We start from the raw sequence: 7,699 nt of genomic DNA, 5'->3' as shown, positions 1-7,699 counted from the left end.
TGATGCCTTCAAAGCCTTCAGGCAAGGAATGAATGCAGGTCCTGGCAGAGGCTGGAAGTCAGGTGAGGAATCTTGGAAGGAAGGGCAAGGGGACAAGTGTAGCTACCAGTAGCATTAGTTACAAGACCTTCCTAAAGCTATCAGTGCCCCTAAGGCATATGCAAATCCAAGAAACAATGCCAATGTGTGCACTTTTGGGAATTGAAGTATCTTCTTTCTGTATTTTCTAGTTGCCAATTTTTGGATACGCTAATTGAAATTAAACTTTCTTTCATCTCCCCCTCCATTTAAAAAAAAATTTGGTGCCCCTTATTTTTGGGTGCCCTAGGTACATTCTTAGCCTGCCTTTTATATAGTTAGGTGATCACTGTTTGAAAAGTACAGTGGAAGTAGGCATAAAGATGACACTGCAGGTCTCAATTGGAGAGTCAAAGTCAGTCATTTCCCCAGTTAGGCTCTAACACAATGTAACATGATGAGGGGAGAGATGTGCTAATCACAACCAGAGTCACCACTGAGTGAAGGCATGTTCTGTGCCAGGCTCCCAAATTAACTACCCTCATTAATTTCCCAATCTTGCTTTCGGGGAGCCACACTCCACATCCCTTGATCACACTGGACTTAGCAAAGACAGATGATAACAATAATGCTTAATATTTACTGAGAGCATATGAATGCCAGGCACTGCTCTAAGCCTTTTGTGTGTTTTAACTCATTTTATTCACTACAGTGACCTTTTAAGGAAGGACCTATTATGATCTTTATTTTGCAGATGAGAAAGCTCAGGCTTAGAGGGAAGGTGCTTACTCATGTTACACAAGGCTAACACACATTGGAGTCTAGATTTGAACTCATGTCTTCTGTCTTTAGAGATGACCCCCCAATTCCATCCTGACCCCAAGCACTGCACCATTATGCTGCAAGCCATTCACGATTCAGCTGAATCACTAGATGATGAGGAGAGAAATTGCAAATATGATTTTGTTGGCTACGAGGCACAAAGGTCTCCTGGCAACAGGAACTCGTTTATGTCACCACAATCTCCCCATTTAATAACAGAGAGAACATCAATTTGCAGACATATCCTCAGCAGGCAATTTGCCCAGAAAATAGGGAGCAGATTTCTGGACCTGGGGGAAGGAATGGGAAAGAATCACTCTGCTATGGAAGGTGAGAATCTTAGGGAGGAGACCCAGAGCGGTATGAGGCAGAGCACATTCCAACACTCGAGAATTTCCTTGAACTAGCATCCCAGGATGGAAGGCCAAGAAGGGCAGGTGAGGGCCTTGATCATTATTTATTTATTTCACACAAAGTGTGGTTCAGTCATAGGAGTCTGGATGCCTTGGAGTTTAGAGGAACTTGAGCAGCATTTAAGTGAGAGGGTTGTAGGAACCCTGATGGGAAGGGATCCTGGGCCTGTATATGAACAGGTCTCCTTCAAGTCTCCACTGCATAGTGAAGACATCTGCACATTTTTGCCAGCAAATTCTAGAGATTGAGTGCAGTGGTGTGATCAGGCTAGAGTGCAGTGGTGTTATCACGGCTCACTTGCAGCCTCAAACTCCTGGCTTCAAGCGAGCCTCTCACCTCAGCCTCTGGAGTAACTGGGACTACAGGCATGTGCCCCTATGCCTGGCCAATTTTTAAATGTTTTTATAGAGACGGAGCCTTTCTATGTTGCCCAGGCTGGTCTTGAACTTCTGGCCTAAAGTCATTCTCCTGCCGTGGCCTCCCAAAGTGGTAGGATTACAGGTGTAAGCCATGGCACCTGGCCTAAAGATTGATTTTAAGAAAAGGAAGTATGATGGACACGGGGGCATCATATGCTCAAAGGTTCACATTGTAGGTGAGAGCTTTCTTTTCTAGGCAGAAATTTCCAACCATGGTAGGTTTACCCTCTAACCCTTGAAGTATGCCCTTCCCAAACCTCCCTCCTAGACTCCTAAGCACTGTCATTGCCAATCCTGTTCGCTTTTTTTTTTTTCATTTCCCTCACTGATCTCTCTTCTTCAGTCTCCAGCTTCATTTCTGACTGACATTCTGAGAAGTAGACTTGGGGGAGTCCTTTCTATGCCTTTCTCTTTAGCTGATCTCAGGCAAAATGTTTGTCCAGGAATGCACAATACTTAAAGAGTTGATTTAAAGTTTCCTGAAAATAAGTTCATCTCAGCTTTTCTGTGAGAAAGGAACTTCTATATTGGCTGGTGACCATTTCAAAGCTAACCTCAGTCTCACAATTAGTGTGCTTGGCAATGCTATTGGACATTGGAATGCAAATGTTCACATCCCACCTTGAGCTTGCAGGATTTTGACGCATTTCCTTTTTGTTGGACAAAATAGTGAGTATTCCCTAAGAATTACTTCCAGTCACAACCTGAATAAAGGGAAATGCAGCTCAATATCCTGCTCCAAAGCCTTTGAACTTTACCAATGCATAACTCATGGGACACACCCTTATTGGTTTGTATAAATTCTCACAGTATGGTGTTTCTTTGGATGGGAGTGTTTTCAGACTCAGATAACTTACCACCTCAAGTCAATACTATACAGAGGTCATATATGAGAAATTTGTTCTAAATTCATTACCATCAACATGCAAGGCAGCTGCAGGAAATTATACAACTTGCAAAGCATTTCAAAACATGTTCACATACTGTTATCTGGGCTGTTTGATCCAGAAACAAAGGGAAATCATGATCTTTTGGCTACAGCCTTACTAGCAAAGAGTTTTGCTTTTCTTAATAATCATTTTTAGTCCAAGTTATTTTTTATGCCAGTGACACTGATGTTCGCCAGTGATTTTAGATTGATAATAAGAACCATGTTCATGGGTTGGAATTACACTGCCAGGATTAGTATAGATTTCATCACTGCATCCCTTCATGTTTGAAATGAGCTCTGAGAATATGAGTGTCCTGAAAGCCAGGATCGAAAAACTAAGAAAAAAGAAATCTCATCTATAGAATGGGGTGAAATATAAATGCGTGAAATGAATTGGGACTTCGCTATTCCAAACAACAAAAGTTACCTGATTTTTGATGTAAAACAATGACCAGGAACTCTCCTACAACTCAGCATACTTGGCAATTAAGTCAAAGGACCTTTCTGGAGGACTGTGTTTTGTAAAGTTCAGAACTCAATCCAGTTTCATGAGTTTTGAAGTTTTTTAACCAATCTTAAACCTTGCATGGTGCCAGTTTTGAATCTAATTATTTCAAAAGTTCTTGACGAAAGGGCAGTTGGTTTCTGGGAAAAGAAACAGCAGAAGATCAGATAAGCAAGACTGGGCCACCAGGACACTGGGCTTCTGCAGGGCCTGTTTTTCTCTCTCATTTTTCCTTCTTTGCTTTCTCTCCACGCTCCCCAAATGTGCACCAGATGTATAATTCCAGTGTGCAAGATTTGTTCTGATTTGGGGTTTTTGCTCATCTTATCTCTACTTTCTAATCAAAAAGCACCTAAAGTAATAGGAAGCAGGTTAACTGCCCCATCTTAACATGCCACTCAAGGGACACTCGGGAGCTCTGAAAAGCCGTCCCTTGGAGCACCTGAAATGCCCTGCACTAATCACTCCTTTGTGTTAAGGGCTCTGTAAAACGAATGATATCCCAACAGATCATGTTAAGGGAGGGTTATCTGGGTCGGTAAATGCAGAGAGGAGACCTTTCCTACCCATTAAGGAGTAAACTCCACATCCAGAAGCTCTGACGGTCTGAGGGAATTGGACAAAGACAAGCACATTCTGGCAGCAGAGGGAGGAGAGGGGATATGGAACATGGAAGGGCCCGGGAGGGCTGTGGCGTGAGGATGTCACCAATGGGAGCCTGGGCAGGTGGGGACAGCACAAGGGCATTGAAAACCTGGAATTCAGAAACTAATCAGGGTCTGGACAGGTGGGCTGTTTCTAAGACTGATGTGGCTTAATGAAGAATTTTCCCAGATCATCTCTACTCTCTATGATTTTCAAAGAGGATTATTACTTTGCCTTTCACCTCAGTGCCCATGTGTTCATGGATCCATCTAGATACTTGCTTTGCTATTTCTTACATCTCTAATGTGAAGAATTAATGTCCCAGTTATGAGAACTTTATGTCCTCTATGTAGATGTTCTCTAGTCACACCCCTGACATGTGTGAGGCCTGGGAAGAGGCCCACATCCCATGGGCACAATATTTAAAAGTTGTAAATCAAGTTGGTGAGCTGTTAAATAAAACAGATTCTATTCTCCTACATTGACAGATATTCTATCTTCATCATGATAAAATAGAAAAATATGTGCAAACTTAGGTTTTTATGTGATGGAAAATCAGCAAAATATCAAATATGACTGAATTAGTTATTATTGTGCAAATACCAGTGATGTTTAGAATATCAAAACACATTTATAGATATGTTTTGATATTTGATATCATATGTTTCTTTGACTTTTTTTTTTTTTGACGGAGTCTCGCTGTGTTGCCTGGGCTGGAGTGCAGTGGTATGATCTTGGCTCACTGCAACCTCCGCCTCCCTGGTTCAAGTGATTCTCCTGACTCAGCCTCCTGAGTAGCTGGGATTACAGGTGCCTGCCACCACACCCGGCTAATTTTTGTATTTTTAGTAGAGACATAGTTTGACCATGTTGGCCAGGCTGGTCTTGAACTCCTGACCTCAAGTGATCAGCTTGCCTCGGCCTCCCAAAGTGCTGGGATTACAGGTGTGAGCCACTGTACCCAGCCTGATATCATATGTTTTGATATTTGATATTTAGAATATCAAAACATATGAATAATAACACATGTACAATTCATAAATTATTAAGTATTTTTCCTAAAATTTTTTTGCCTTCATTTCAGCAAAATCACAAATTCTATTTTTTAAGAGTCAAGATTTTTATATCATTTGTGTTTTACAGAAAATGATGCTAATTTGATTAACTTGCTCCAGTCACTGTTCTTCAACAGGCTCCTAAAATTAATTTCAATTTTGAGAGATTTTCCTCTGCTAAGGCCAAGCAAATGAACTTTCAATACAAGTCTTTCCGTGAAATTTAGAAGAGAAATGAAGGGTGAAATTTTCATGTCAGGTTCAAATGTTGTAATTCTGCCATACCTGATATGCTATTATAGAAATTATAAAAATATTTTAATTGTATTATAGAGATTGTTATGATACATAAAAATTATCACTTCTTTTATAGTAATATCAGGATCCATGAAGGGAAGATACAGAGTTCTTGGATTCTTCTTTCAAATTTTTCTGTGCTAGGATATTATCAAGAAAACAAAAAATGTCACCTCTTGTTTAATTTATTTAAATCTCTCTTCAAGCAGCACTATAGTATCCATAAAATACTCTCTGTATTTATTTTGGAATTATTTGTATTTGAATTTTCCCCTTTGTAATATAAATGATTTGTGTCATTCTAATTTCTTTTTTTTTTTCCTGGAAGATTTCTTTACAGTTACATAGTTCACATGCACTTTTGATTTAAAAAAAAAAACCCCACATTTTATCTAAAGTTAAAAAATTACTCCTTTATAGAGTAAAATAGCCAAACTTGGATCTGTTTCTGAAAGCTATTGCTAACATTAATAGTGACCGTGATCCCCACAAAATAATGTGAATAGTGCAAATTCAAAATTAATTTGATTTTCTTCCAAAGAGTATGATTCACTATTTGTTTGAGCATCTTAACATTTCGCTTAACTCTTCTAATACATTTTGTATCTTGTCTAAATTAAATCTGATTTCTTTATCAGCATTCAGCCAGCATTCCCCGTGTAACCAAGAAAAGTCGTAAAGTCAGAATTGATAGTGTTTCATCAAGCTGTTCCATTTGGGGGCAAGTCCAGAAAATGTCATATACAATTTTGAATCATTCCAAAGACTGTCATTGCTATTGGCCCAGCTGAGGCCATATCTCATAGTAACAAATTCAAAACATGTGCCATGTGGGGCTCAAGGAATGCTTCTGGTTTTCAGCCAAATTTATGGCCTCACATCTTTTTCTTTACCAATCATGTCAGCACCATTATCATAGATTTGCCCTGTACAATCTTATAAACTCTTTAAATAAAGCTGACATTTAAAATTTAATTTTATAAAAATATATCAGTTCCTTTGAAGATATTTTTATAAACAGTAAGTAGTCCCAATTCTCACATCTAATACAAGGCCCATCTAATAACATTCTTTTGGATGTACAACTTTAAGGGTCATGTGATTTTTTTTTAACACTTGCAAAATGTTCCTCAGCTGCCCACAACTGTTGTGAAGACTTAACTGTTGTGAAGAGTTAATTCGTGCACACCTCTACAAGCAGTGCTTGGACCACAAAGAAAGCAAGAAAATGGTTGCTCACGCTATCTCATTCTATCCGAGGAAGGGTTCCACAGATTAATTGATTGATGTTTTTTCTCTAGTCAAGTGCTTCTGCTACACAAATTCTCTTCACTTCTGAGCAGTGTATGTTTCTGACTTTGGCAATCATAAGATCCAAAAGACTTCATGGCATTTTGGGGCAGCCTCCTTTTGTTTCAAGTACTTAGGGCAAGAGATGCTAGGTGCCTGATTGTACTATCTGGGTCCAATCTGATTGCCAGAATTGTTCTGCCTGGACCAGCCGGCTAGACTGATGGCCCATGAGTTTCCCTGCTGATTTACAAATTTAGTCCAAAATGTAACTTTCTCAGAAAGAGGGCTTCAGGTTATTCCTATAGGCCACGTGTTGGAATCTTGTGATAATGTGTGTTTGTGTGTGTGTGTTTACTTTTCCTTGTTGTATTTACAGGGGATTGTGCTTGATACCTACTAGGTACTTCATAAATACTTGTTGAATAGATAATAATAATTTTAGTAAGAATGTCTACTTCCAGATAGTTTTTGTAGGAGTGTTTGGCAGCCGACATCAGAATGTATTGGCTGAATGGCATAGAAAAAACATTTTGATAAAACAAGTGCTAATGGAAGATAAATGTATTTTATTTGTAGAATGATGGTTTAATGGTAAATTATAGACCTGTATCCCCTAAGCAGTGTCTTCTATTTGATTTCAAATAGCATAGGTGAAAATGCCTGCCACTGTAATGACTGTTGATTATGATGTACACAGTCATGGATTCATATTTAAGTTTTCTCACCTTTCCTCTTTCATTCTGCCACATTAGACTATGTCAACGAATTTTAGCTGCCATTCATGGATGTAATGATGAAGGGCAGTTAGAGACTGTTATAAGCTTGAGGGAAATGAAACACAATGACAAAGATGGAGGAAAAGAGAAAGAGCAGAATGCTGTGATGGATGCTGGAGCAAGGCTGTTGACTTGCCTAAGATAAGAATGTCCTATGCTGTCTGGGTTGGATGCTACTGAACACCTAGAAAACAAAATGTTAAGAAAAAAAGCATTTGGATGAGAGTGACCTTTGTCACTGCTCACAAAAGCTGTGCATGTCAGACAGTCTTGCTTAAGATCTTGCCAAAAGGATGTGCTAAAAGACACTTGTGTTTCTGTTTCAAAGGTGCTTGAGTAGCAGCAGCAATAGCAACAATAGCAGCAACAACAAAAATTAGTAGAACTCGGATAGAAATTTGCCCAGGGTGTTGATTTTTTTCTTTTATGTCTGCTGTCAATTTTAAAATTTTTTATTTCCACAATTTTGGGGAACAGGTGGCATTTGGTTACATGAGTAAGTTCTTTAGTGGTGATTTGTGAGA

This window comes from Rhinopithecus bieti, unplaced genomic scaffold, assembly GCF_001698545.2.
Source record: "Rhinopithecus bieti isolate Rb0 unplaced genomic scaffold, ASM169854v2 scaffold_8927, whole genome shotgun sequence".
Classification (NCBI taxonomy): domain Eukaryota; kingdom Metazoa; phylum Chordata; class Mammalia; order Primates; family Cercopithecidae; genus Rhinopithecus; species Rhinopithecus bieti.
Note: the sequence above shows the minus strand (reverse complement) of the source record.